This window comes from Aquarana catesbeiana, linkage group LG05 (genome assembly GCF_042186555.1).
Source record: "Aquarana catesbeiana isolate 2022-GZ linkage group LG05, ASM4218655v1, whole genome shotgun sequence".
NCBI classification, from domain to species: domain Eukaryota; kingdom Metazoa; phylum Chordata; class Amphibia; order Anura; family Ranidae; genus Aquarana; species Aquarana catesbeiana.
In genome coordinates this window covers 609,201,086-609,214,234 of record NC_133328.1, presented here as the reverse complement: position 1 = coordinate 609,214,234, position 13,149 = coordinate 609,201,086, and positions in this window count along the sequence as shown.

Below are 13,149 nucleotides of genomic sequence, written 5' to 3'. Positions count from 1 at the left end.
TCCCCCCGCAAGGAAGAAGGACAGGAAGACGGTGATCCCCCTGCATGGGAGAAGGAGGGGAAGACAGCGATCCCCCCGCATGGGAGATGGACGGAAAGACAGCAATTCCCCCGAAAGGGAGAAGGACGGGAAGACGGCGATCCCCCTGCATGGGAGAAGGAGGGGAAGACAGCGATCCCCCTGCATGGGAGAAGGACGGGAAGACGGCGATCCCCCCCCGCATGGGAGACGAACGGGAAGACGGCGATCAGAGGCCTCCTTACCTTAGGAGGCAGATGACGAGGATCCGGGGTAAGGCTGCTACTCCTCGCTCCGGGGGGGCATTGCTTGTGCTCCTGGCCAAACAGGAATTGGGTCCTAAGACTCCCTGGCCAAGGTCTCAGGACCCGCTTCCTGATTGGCCAGGAAGACAATAGTGAATAATAATTTGCTATTGTCACACAACTGGGAGGGGTCACGGCGTTTTGCAAAAGTTATAGAGTCTACAAACTATGGGATATATTTATGGAATTTCTGTTTATTGTATTTTAATGTAATGGTGGCGATCAGCAACTTATAGCGGGACTGCGACATTGCAGCGGACAGATCGAACACTGACACTTTTGTGGGGACCAGTGACACTAATAAAGTGATCAGTGCTAAAAAATATGCACTGTCACTGTACTAATGACACTGGCAAGGAAGGCGTTAACATCAGAGGCGATCAAAGGGTTAAATGCGTTCCTAGGGAGTGCTTTCTAACTGTGTGGGAGGTGCTTGTACTATGGGAAGGCAGAGATCCGTGTCCCTGCTTTGTAGGAACACAGAATCACTACCTTCCCTTCTAACAGAATGGTGATCTGTCTTGTTTAGATAGGCAGACTGCTGTTCTATTTCTATTGTGAACAATCGACGGGTCCCAGGGAACATCCAGTCTGCCGGCCCCGCCGATTGGCTCCCGTTGGGGTGCGCCCCCGACCCAGAAGTGAAAAATCACGTACCTGTATGTGGGCGGGAAGACAGTGTTTCCCCCTCCCCCTGCGCATGGGAGGCGGGCGGGAAGACAGCGATCCCCCCGCATGGGGGATGGACGGGAAGACGGCGATCCCTCCCCCCCGCATAGGAGATGGACGGGAAGATGGCGATCCCCCCCCTCATGGGAGACGGATGGGAAGGCAGCGATCCCCCCGCATGGGGGATGGACGGGAAGACAGCGATCCCCCCGCATGGGGGATGGACGGGAAGACGGCGATCCCTCCCCCCCGCATAGGAGATGGACGGGAAGATGGCGATCCCCCCCTCATGGGAGACGGATGGGAAGGCAGCGATTCCCCCCCCCGCATGGGAGACGGACGGGAAGACAGCGATCCCCCCGCATGGGAGATGGACGGGAAGACAGCTGGGAGACGGACGGGAAGACAGAGTTCCCCCCCGCATGGCAGACGAACGGGAAGATGGCGATCCCCCCCTCATGGGAGACGGATGGGAAGGCGGTGATTCCCCCCCCGCATGGGAGACGGACGGGTAGACAGCGATCCCCCGCATGGGAGACGGACGGGAAGACAGCGATCCCCCCGCAAGGGAGAAGGACGGGAAGACGGCAATCCCCCCCCACATGGGAGACGGACGGGAAGACGGCAATCCCCCCCCGCATGGGAGACGGACGGGAAGGCAGTGTTCCCCCCGCAAGGGAGAAGGACGGGAAGATGGCGATCCCACCCGCATGGGAGACGGATGGGAAGACAGCGATCCCCCCGCAAAGGAGAAGGACGGGAAGACGTCGATCCCCCCGCATGGGAGACGGATGGGAAGACGGCGAACCCCCCCGCATGGGAGACGGACGGGAAGACAGCGATCCCCCCCGCATGGGAGATGGACGGGAAGACAGCGATCCCCCCCGCATGGGTGACAGACGGGAAGACAGCGATCCCCCCCCCATGGGAGACGGAGGGGAAGACAGCGATCCCCCCGCATGGGAGACGGACGGGAAGGTGGCGATCAGAGGCCTCCTTACCTTAGGAGGCAGATAACGAGCATCCGGGGTAAGGCTGCTACTCCTCGCTCCGGGGGGCGTTGCTTCTGCTCCTGGCCAAACAGGAACTGGGTCCTAAGACCCCCTGGCCAATTAGGTCTCAGGACCCGCTTCCTGATTGGCCAGGAAGACAATAGTTAATAATAATTTGCTATTGTCACACAACTGGGTGGGCTCAGGGCGCACCCTTTTTTGAAGCCAATTAGAGCCTCAGACTCTAATCACGTGCTTCAAAAAAAAAAGAAAGAAAAAAAAAAAAAAACCCCCATTGGAATCCATGTGTCTGGTCGCCTGCATGTAGATTAGATTAGATTAGTGCACCCCTTATGGAAGGCACACACATTTAAGGTTTGACATGTTGGGTATCTATTTACTCGCTGCAACCTGACCTTTTATATTTGATCAAACATGTGGCGAGCTTAATGCATTTTTTTTGCCCTAAAATTCACTTTAGCATAAAATTTTGCGTTTCCTTTGTGGTAATTAAAAAAAAATAAAATAAAATAAAAAGGTCGATCTTATTGTTATTTTTTTTTTTTGGGGGGGGGGGGGGCTTCTGAATTCTCTTCCTATTGGCTCCTGAGGTGTAAATCCTGATTGTATCTCTTTATGAGGCTTTGTCAGGATAATGATACAATGTAAGAAGACAATGATACAATGTAAGAAGTCATTATACATCCCCTGTGATTCCTCTATTGATGATCGGATGGTTTGATCGGATGATGGGAGTGATTGAATCCCCCCCAATAAATGATGGAGAGGAGGGGGAGGGGGGAGCAGTGTGAATACCGCAGAGCGGACTCCCCGCAGACACAATAGCTGTGGCTGGTAAGGCGGCAGTTCCCGGGCTGTACGGTAGGGGGCGCTGGTCGCTGGGCTCTTATTCTGCGGACGGAAGGGGAAGAGAGAAGGCAGCGCAGTGCTGGGCAGAGCTTGGATCGCACTGGATGGGACTGGCCGCTCTGTGTTCTCAGTTCGCTGCTCGTTTGTCCTTCCTTAGTGATATCGCAGGGGTCCCGGCTCACCATGGATCTTGTACAGAGGGGTGATGTTGTGGGGGTTGTGGTCCTGAGGGTGTGATCTGATCCGTCCTGTGTGTCCCCTGTGCCAGGAATCGCGGTGACATCCGTCCAGGTGACATAGAGGTGTATTGAGGGATCCTGATCGCCGCTCCTCGTCCCCGGATTGGCTCTCTGCTCTGCTCTGTGGATTGGATCCCATTGCTGAAACATGGAGGCTGTGATAGAGAAGGAGTGCAGTGCCCTGGGGGGGCTCTTCCAGACCATCATCAGTGATATGAAGGTAAGAGAGAAGGTGGACTCACATCCATCCAGGATTGGTGGGGACCAAGGGGCGTTCTGTGATTGGTCGATGGATGGGGGCGATCGGGTGCAGGTGCCTAAGAGTGTTCCATCATGATTTGGCAATCTGGTGTAGGTGCCACCAAGCGTTCTATGATTGGGTTGTGTTTATGGACCCGATGTAGGTGCCAAAGAGCATTCTATGATTGGGTTGTGTTTATGGACCCGATGTAGTTGCCAAAGAGCGTTCTATGATTGGGCTGTGTATGGGGCACAAAGAATCTGGGAAGGTGCCAAAGAGCGATCTATGATTCAGCAATGTATCTGGCAATCTGGTGTAGGTTCCACCAAGCGTTCTTTGACTGGGCTCCATTTGTGGTGATTTGGCAGTATATCTGGTGAAGGTGCCACCAAGCATTTTATGACTAGGCAATGTATGGGGAGATCTGGTGAAGGTTCTACCAAGCGTTCTTTGACTGGGCTCCATTTGTGGTGATCTGGTGCCAGGAGCGTTCTAAGATTTGTCAGTATATCTGGTGAGGGTGCCACCAAGCATTTTCATGACTAGGCAATGTATGGGGAGATCTGGTGAAGGTTCTACTGTTTGGGCAACGTATGGGGAGATCTGGTGTTGGTGCCAAAAAGCGTTAAATGAATTGACAATGTTGTATGGGGAGATCTGGTGTAGGTGCCACCAAGTGTTCTATGACTGGGCAATGAATGGGGAGATCTGTGGTAGGTGCCACCAAGTGTTCTATGATTGGGTTTTGTTTATGGACCTGCTGCAGGTGCCAAAGAGCATTCTATGATTGGGATGTGTATGGGGAACAAAGAATCTGGGAAGGTGCCAAAGAGCATTCTATGATTCAGCAATGTATCTAGCAATCTGGTGTAGGTTCCACCAAGCATTCATGACTGGGCAATGTATGATGAGATCCGTTGTAGGTGCCCCAAGCGTTCTATGACTGGACAATGTATGGGGAGATCTGGTGCAGGTGCCACCAAGCATTCTATCATCAGGCAATGTGTGGTGTAGGTTCCACCAAGCATTCTATGACTGAGCAATGTATGGGGAAATGTGGTGTAGGCTCTACCAAGCATTCTATGATCGGGCAATGTATGGCAAGATCTGGTGTAGGTTCCACCAAGCGTTCTATGATTGGGCAATGTATGGGGAGATCCGGTGTAAGCCTTCTATGATTGGGCAATGTATGGGGAGATCCGGTGTAGGTGCCACCAAGCGGTGTATGGGGAGATCTGGTGTAGGCACTAAAGGGTGTTCTATGTTTGGTCAATGTATGAAGCACAAGTGATCTGGTATAAGTCTAACAGAGCATTCTGTGATTGGGTTGTGTGTGGGACACAAGCGATCTGGCACAGGTGTCGTAGAGTGTGCCATAATTGGGCAATGTGTGGGGCACAATCAAAGCTTTGGCGCAGGTGTCATAGCTCTTTTGTGGTGATTTGGCTGTGTTTTGGGACAGAAGCAATCTGGTGCATTTGCCAAATTGTGTTCTGTGATTGGCTTTGTACAGGGCACAGGAGATCTGGCACAGGTGTTGTACAGTGCTATGATTGGGCTGTGTATGGGGCAATATAGGTCTGGAGCAGGTGTAACACAGTGTTCTGATTGGACAATGTATGGAGCACAAACGGCATGTTGCAGGTTCCAAAGATCGTTCTATGATTGGCAATGTATAGGGCAGCATGTCACCTCCGGCCTTTCTTTCTGAAAATGCTTATTACCTGGCAGTCACTCGATAGCTTTAGTACTTTATTGCTGAGCGGGACAGGCATTGTCTAAATGTTGTGAAGATCAGATCTGTATATCTTGTGTATAGACATGTCAGGAGAAATGCATGTTGGCTGCCACCTTCTTTTGGAAATGCTAGTTGCCTGGCTTTTATGCAGATGCCATATCACTTTAGTACTTTCTTGGTTAATGACCTGAAGCATAGACAATGCAAAAGCCTACCTCTGCCCACAGCTTACATTGGCTGCATGCTTGTTTTGGACCTATAACTAGTGACAGTAGAGGAGAGCCAGGCACGTGGCATGTTCAGAAGGTGGCCACCAATGGCGTTCCACCATCTATATCTAATGATGTTAAATTGGCATAGAAGACGACTTCACCTTCTAAATAACATCTATAAGACTTTTCTTATTTCCTAGGCTTGTTCATGTTTACAGGTGCGACTGAATGTGTGTGAATTTTCTGCGCCGTGCGTGTAGAGGAGCTCATTCGTGTGATTGGGCTGCCCTGCGCATGACAAACAAACAAAAAAAAAAGTCCCCTGACCTTTTTCCAAAAACACGCCACACTGATCCACTTTGCACCACCATGTGGTTTGGCGTGTGTGTGGGGGCGCCATTAACCATTAATGACTCTGCCTCGCATCTGCCAAAGAGCAACGGGTTTCGGTTTGTGTCGGGAAAGCATGTGATTCCTGACACTCACTAGTGGAAGCCTAGCTGTAGCCTTGTGCAGGATCTCTAAGTGTCCATTAGGCCCAATAGGTAATCAGCATTCCAATGGCATTCCCCTCTTGTACCCTTAGGCTGGGTTCACATATATGCAAATTGGATGCGTTTTTAAACCGCATCCAATTCGAATGACATGTGAATGGAGCTGGGCAGTGGCGGCCCGTCCATAGAGGGCACATGGGTGCCGCCTCCCCTATCCATGCGTCTGCCCCCCCCAGATCTACATATCAGTGGCGCCGGACCATGGATTCCAATGGTGGGGGTGTGTTTTGTGTGTGTGTGTTTTGGTTTTTTTTTTAAGCACCTGATTAGAGCCAGAGGTGCTAATGGGGTGTCCTCGGAGCGCAGAGCATTGCTCTCCAAGCCCACCCAGTTGTGTGACGATAGCGAATGAAGTCCCTCCCCGCCAATCGGGAGGCAGGTCTGTGAGACCTGTTTCCCGGTTGGCCAAAGCATCAGGTGATCCTATTGGATGCCTAGCGCTTTGGCGGAAGAGAAGACACATGGCGGAGGAAGCTGGAGGAGCGGACACTGGAGCCCCGGCGGCCTTGCCCGCACTCCAGGAGAGGAGGAGGACACCACAGCCGTGCCAGATCGCCTGTGGGGGGGGGGGTATTGTTTGCCGCCACCCCCCCCAACAGAAGAACCCATTAAGCCGCCACTGGGGCCGGGTCACACATGTCTGGGGCGGCCGCAATGCGGTTTCAGAAAGGGTCCTGTGCGGTTTTTTTTTTTTTTTTTTTTTGGTCCGGTTCAGGTGCGAATTCAGGCAAAAATTTGCCCCTGAAACGCACCCAAAACGGTGAACTGAAACGCACTGGACCCCGGACTGCAAATCATAGCTGGACAAGTGAACCCGGCTTTTTGACACGCCCCCCCCCAACCACCTGTGTGGTGTTTTTTATTTATTTATTTTTTCTTTAAAGGAGGGGGTACCTAGTTTTGACAGGTAGCCACGCCCACTTCGCCTAGGCAATTGGGGAAATACACGGTCCTCGCATGAGCGACTAAATGCCAATGCGGAAGCAATCAATGCTTCCTCAAGTACAGCCATTCACAAAAAATCATTTTTTTTTATTTTTTTAAAATCGGATTTATATCAAAATGTATTTTAATAAAATGCTTTTAGAGTAAAAATCTATCTTAATATAATTTTAGATTTAAAATGAAAATAAATAAAAAAATTTAGTTTATTCAGCATGAAATAGAGCTTACTTATGTAGCATGAGGCTGTAAATTCTGCAATATTTAATTTTTTTTGTAAACTCATTTAATGAATCCAAGCTCTGCAAGTTGAGATAACATGCACTGCATTGATGCATTCACACAATTTCACAGTAACCATGAGATAAAACAAAGTTCTGGAATATTCCTTTATCCCATTGTTTTGCAAGTCTATGTACACTACAAACTGTATAATTGAATTGGTTCTGATATCGCTATTTTACTGACATGACAGCTTATTATTCTAAATGGGAAGCCTTCATTTTGTTTGCAAGTATTAAAGATTCTAACTACCAGCAAGAATACGTCCTTACATGTAAAGAGCACCTGTCATTCCAGATCCATCATGGCAGCGCTTGTTAGCGGCATCCAATCACCTGCTGCCGCCACGTCCCTCACCTTGTTGTGTCACTGCCGCATCACCAGCCGTCCCATTAAAGTGAATGGGACTGTCGGTGAGTCACCAGCAGGTCCGAGGAAAAGCGGCTGCAGGACAGAGATGACAGTCGCTCTTTAAAAACTATGACTTAAATTGAGTTGATTTAAATCAAATCCACCCTGCCGACAAAAAATTCATATACATTTAAATTCATGATATTCATTTAAAAAGTCAAATATAATACAATTTATTTATTTAAAAAAATAAAAATAAATATATATTATACAAAAAAGTCCAAAGGATTGCTGCACTTAAAAACTTTGTTTATTCATTCAATAAGTGCATCCTGAATTTTTGGTTTAGACACCAGAATTTTCATTTCGGTGCACCACTAATGGGAACCAATCGGCTTCCAGGTTCACACTGACAGCGGGAATGAAATTGTGCGAGTTCAGCTGAACCCGCACGATTTCATACCCGCATGTCAATCCCGACTAAGGCGGTGATTTCAGATTTGATTGGGGTGATTTTGCGGGTTGCTGCACAGATGTCAATGGAAATCACACCCCGAAGTCGCCAAAAGTAGTACAGGAACTACTCTTGGGAATCGGTGCGGCGCCGTGTCACACCGATTCGGACGGTGCCAATTTGACATGCCAAATCGCATCAATGTGAATCTAGGCTTAATGTCAAAGCTTAATTGAACAAGCTGAAGTTCGAAGCTGATTGGCTACCATGCACAGCTGCACCAGATGTTGCATTTTGGTTTAATAACCTCTCAGTGTTGTCAGTGCGGACGCAGCATTTATGTGCATAAATAATAATGTGGTTCAGGACGATTCAAATGACTCCCATAGAGCTGATCGGATCCCTCAAGAGCCTGTACCAGCAGATGATTGATTTTTCTAAAACCTTATATAATATCAAAGTTCATTAAAATATTTTTGATGTTTTAACCCCTTCATTGGAAAGGGAGCTGATTGGAATGATCGTGTGCTCAGGCTCTTGGCCGTGCTCCGGTGTCATTGGACTGCAGCGTGTCTGTATGCAGCGATCGTTTCACGCGGGGGATCTGCTTCCCTTTGGGTGTTTTCTCATTTATTCATTACCTTCCACCAGAGCGATGGATAATATTCAGTGCATGTGTTTGCATTGGCTGTGCTAGCGTCATTATACGCTTAGCGCTGCGTTTTGGCGTATTGTGTCTCAGGCTGCAGTTGTTGGGGGCTGCGAATAAACAGCTGATTACATAGTCTGGGGGAGGGGTGGAGAGAAACAGGTGGCAGAACAGGATTTCTGCAGATTCCGGACACTCCGTGGGCAGATGGCGTGTTTTTTTTTTTTTTTTTCCGTAGGCTAATGATTTTTAACGGTTTGCTTATGTTACTAAAAAATTGCAAGCTTCACTTCATGGAACAGGAAAAGGATCGCTAAACAAATGGAACGAACGGCTACCCAGGGTTTAGTCTGCGATTAATTGCACACAACTGTGTGATTGTATGTTATTGGGTGCTACAGCTATAGTGTACACCAGGGGTAGGCAACCTGGGGCCCTCCAGCTGTTTCAGAACTACAAGTCCCATCATGCCGCTGGAAGTAATTGTAACTGCCAGCCTTGCAATGCCTCATGGGAAATGTAGTTCAACAGCTGGAGGGCCCCAGGTTGTCTACCCCTGGTGTACACCATAGGGGATCATAGAGCCCATCTGCGTTGGGGAGGGGTTGCTTCTTTTAGGGCCCATTCATACCATGTACATTAGACTTGCACAGTGCAGTCCCAATGCAAAGAGCATTTTCCCTGGTGTTCTATAAAGTTGATTGTGTTGGGATGGAGTGTGCTGACATAAAATACGGTGTGCACTACTTTTGTTTTTTTTTTTTTTTTTTCGGCACAGCATGTTACAAGGTTACCACACCGTGACGCAGCTCCTGTGAATAGAACTGTCGCTTGGACATTTCAACCCCTTCCTGTCTATTCCAGCATCCCTTTTTTAAATGTTCTAAACACCTGGGGGGGGCAGGATGGAGCAGCGATCATGTGACTACCTGTCACATGATCAGGAGCCAATTCTGCCAGCTATTGATCATTAGTGGGGTCTTTGACCGCTCGATCTCTTTGCAGGGAGTACGCAGCGAGGGTGCTGTCAACACAGAAACATGGGCCGCCCAGTGATGCATATGTGCGTTGAAGCCCACCTTCTTGCCATTGCACATATGTGGTACATGGGCAGGTTAATAAAGTTCAGACAAAAAATGAGGCAAAAAAAAAAAAAAGCGGCTCATCAGCAGTTCTTCCCAGTGCGCATCAGAGGCCATTGGGCATAACTTGCTGATGTGAATGAGCCCTAAAGAGGAACTTTACTCCCGCCCCCCCCCCCACACACACACACCATATGGGTTAGCCACAAAAAACATAAGAATCCAGCAGTTTTGCTCATCCATTCCTGCACCCAGCCCCTGATGACATACTGGAGCACATGCACATCCTCAGGGAGCCAAATGTCTCTTCCTGGCTTTTGCACCCAGTCCCTCGGTGACATGTTGTGGTGCATGCGTGCCATCAGAGGGTCAAATGTCTCTTCCTGGCTTATGAATCCAGCCCCCTGATGACAGATTATGGCTCATGCAAATCATCAGAAAGCCAAATGTCTCTTCCTGGCTCTTGCACCCAGTCCCTCGGTGACATTTGGCTCCCTGAGGATGTGCATGTGCTCCAGTATGTCATCAGGGGCTGGGTGCAAGAGCCAGGAAGAGACGGTTGGCTCCCTAAGGATGTGCTTAAGCCACAACCTGTCATCAGTGGGCTGGATTCATAAGCCAGGAAGATACCTTTGACCCTCTGATGGCACGCATGCACCACAACATGTCACCGAGGGACTGGATGCAAGAGTCAGGAAGAGACCTTTGGCTCCCTGATGACACACATGTGCTAAAACATGTCATATGGGGGGGGCCCTGGATGCAAGAGCCAAGAAGAGATGGCCAGCTCCCTGGTGATGCTCTGCAGAGTACCCGAGGCCTCCTGGAACAAGTGACACATCCCAGGAAGCTGCAGACAGCTGAGTACATCATCCCCACCTAGGCAGGAATCCAGGAAGTGTGGGGATTTGTTCCCCCAAAAAAGGGTAATAAAAATATAAGATGAAAAAAATCTGATTTGTAAGAGAGGTGTGTAGGAGTTGAATGATGTAAAATTGGTGGGGAGGGTGAAGTCTGCTTTAATGCACCGTATGATGTGCATTAGGACAGCATATTCATTTGAATGGGCTGCCTAATACATCAGCACCAAAAACCTGCATGTACCATTCCTGGAGGTGCACCGTAATGCCCTGCAAACTACATCTGCCAGTGAGGGGCATTGGGATGATAGTCCCTTTTTTGTAATGCAGCACAGTGTGGTGACATTCTACAATGCAGGTGAGTTGGCTTAGTGTGCATTGGGGTACCATAGAAAATGAATGTAGATGGGCCCCTGATCAATTGCTGTATTTGTTCGGATTATTCCGTACAGGGATGTTCTTCTTCTACAATAAAATGATGACAATCGCCTTACGTTTCCTGATCTATAATTGATATATTGGATGTTATTATTGATTTGTTCTGTCAGTCGTTGTTCATGATGATCAAAATTTGGATTGTCGGCACAGAAGACGTCCCCGGCACTAAAATCAGCCAACATGTCTCCCCGATGTTGGGGGCAGGGCTCTGATCATGTTGCTAGGGTCCTGAGGACCAGAGCGAGCCGTATCCACTGCGATCAGCGCGTCCGAGAACGTTTACACTCTGCGAATCATTCATGTGTCATCAATTCTCTTCATTATAGTCTGATTCTCGTGTTTACTTGTTAACACTCGATGCGTCACCTGAGAAAAAATACCACTACACCAATTCTGAATCGGCCTTTTAGGGTACTTTTCTCTTTACTTTCAATTTATTGTCTCTCTCCATCTTTCTTTCCACCTTCAATCCCCTCTTATTGCCTCCAGCTCCCCCTCAACCCCCACCTCCTCCTTACCTCTGTCTCCTCTACCCTCCCCCTCTCCATCTCTTTTCCACCGCTGCCCTCTCCCCCCTTGTTATAACTGTCTCCCCCGACACCCTCTACCCTCACTGCCTTATCTGTCATCCCCTTTACCTTCTACTCTTCTCCCCCCCCCCCCCCCTTTTTACCATAGCCCCCTCCTTATCTCTGTCTCCACTTTTACCCTCTCCCCCTTTACCCTCACCCCCTATATATCTCTGCCACATTCTACCTTCACCCCCTATATATCTCTGCCGCCTCTACCCTCTTGCCCCTCCCTCTCTGCCGCTTCTACCCTCTCGCCCCCACCCTCTCTGCCGCCTCTACCCTCTCGCCCCCACCCTCTCTGCCGCCTCTACCCTCTCGCCCCCTCCCTCTCTGCCGCCTCTACCCTCTCGCCCCCTCCCTCTCTGCCGCCTCTACCCTCTCGCCCCCTCCCTCTCTGCCGCCTCTACCCTCTCGCCCCCTCCCTCTCTGCCGCCTCTACCCTCTCGCCCCCTCCCTCTCTGCCGCCTCTACCCTCTCGCCCCCTCCCTCTCTGCCGCCTCTACCCTCTCGCCCCCTCCCTCTCTGCCGCCTCTACCCTCTCGCCCCCTCCCTCTCTGCCGCTTCTACCCTCTCGCCCCCTCCCTCCTCTGCCGCTTCTACCCTCTCGCCCCCTCCCTCTCTGCCGCTTCTACCCTCTCGCCCCCTCCCTCTCTGCCGCTTCTACCCTCTCGCCCCTCCCTCTCTGCCGCTTCTACCCTCTCGCCCCCTCCCTCTCTGCCGCTTCTACCCTCTCGCCCCCTCCCTCTCTGCCGCTTCTACCCTCTCGCCCCCTCCCTCTCTGCCGCTTCTACCCTCTCGCCCCCTCCCTCTCTGCCGCTTCTACCCTCTCGCCCCCTCCCTCTCTGCCGCTTCTACCCTCTCGCCCCCTCCCTCTCTGCCGCTTCTACCCTCTCGCCCCCTCCCTCTCTGCCGCTTCTACCCTCTCGCCCCCTCCCTCTCTGCCGCTTCTACCCTCTCGCCCCCTCCCTCTCTGCCGCCTCTACCCTCTCGCCCCCTCCCTCTCTGCCGCCTCCCCCCCTGTCTCCTGTCTTTTTTGTTCTTTCTCCCTCCTTGCTATCTGTCTTCCTCCTCTACCCTCCCAATCTCTGCCCCCACTCTGTCTCTCCCCTCCCTCTCTACCTCTTCTCTTCTCTCCCCCCTCTAGCTCTTTCTTTCCCTCCACCCCCCACCCCCCATCTCTCCCTCTCTTTCCCCTTCTCTCTGTTTCCGTCTAAGCCCCCATTCTCACCAGAGCACATGTCGCTCAATTTCCAAAGGGTGACAACGCTTAAAATAAAGAATCTTTTTATTCCTAATAGGTCCATTTACACCTGAATGTTGTCGCTTGTTGGCCTTTTGTGTGAAGCTAAAAAAAAAAAACACCTGAGCTTCTTTGCGAAAGATTCACACATCTTTGGTCCCAAGTTTTAATGTGAAAGCACCTGAAAATGGTTGAGAAAACGTGTGTTTTCTAAGCGCTCCCATTTAATAGTCTGTGGGGCCATAAATGTGTTTTTTCCTTCTGTACTCCGAAAAACACCTGACTGTGTGTCGATGGGGGCTATTTGTTTTGATTTGTCTTTCTATGTCATATTTGTCTATCCTTTCTGTCCATCAATATCTTGATTGTCTTTCTACCTCTTATCCTTCCACCATTTCTCTTTGTGATGATCTTTTCAGGAACTGCCTTGGAGTAATTACT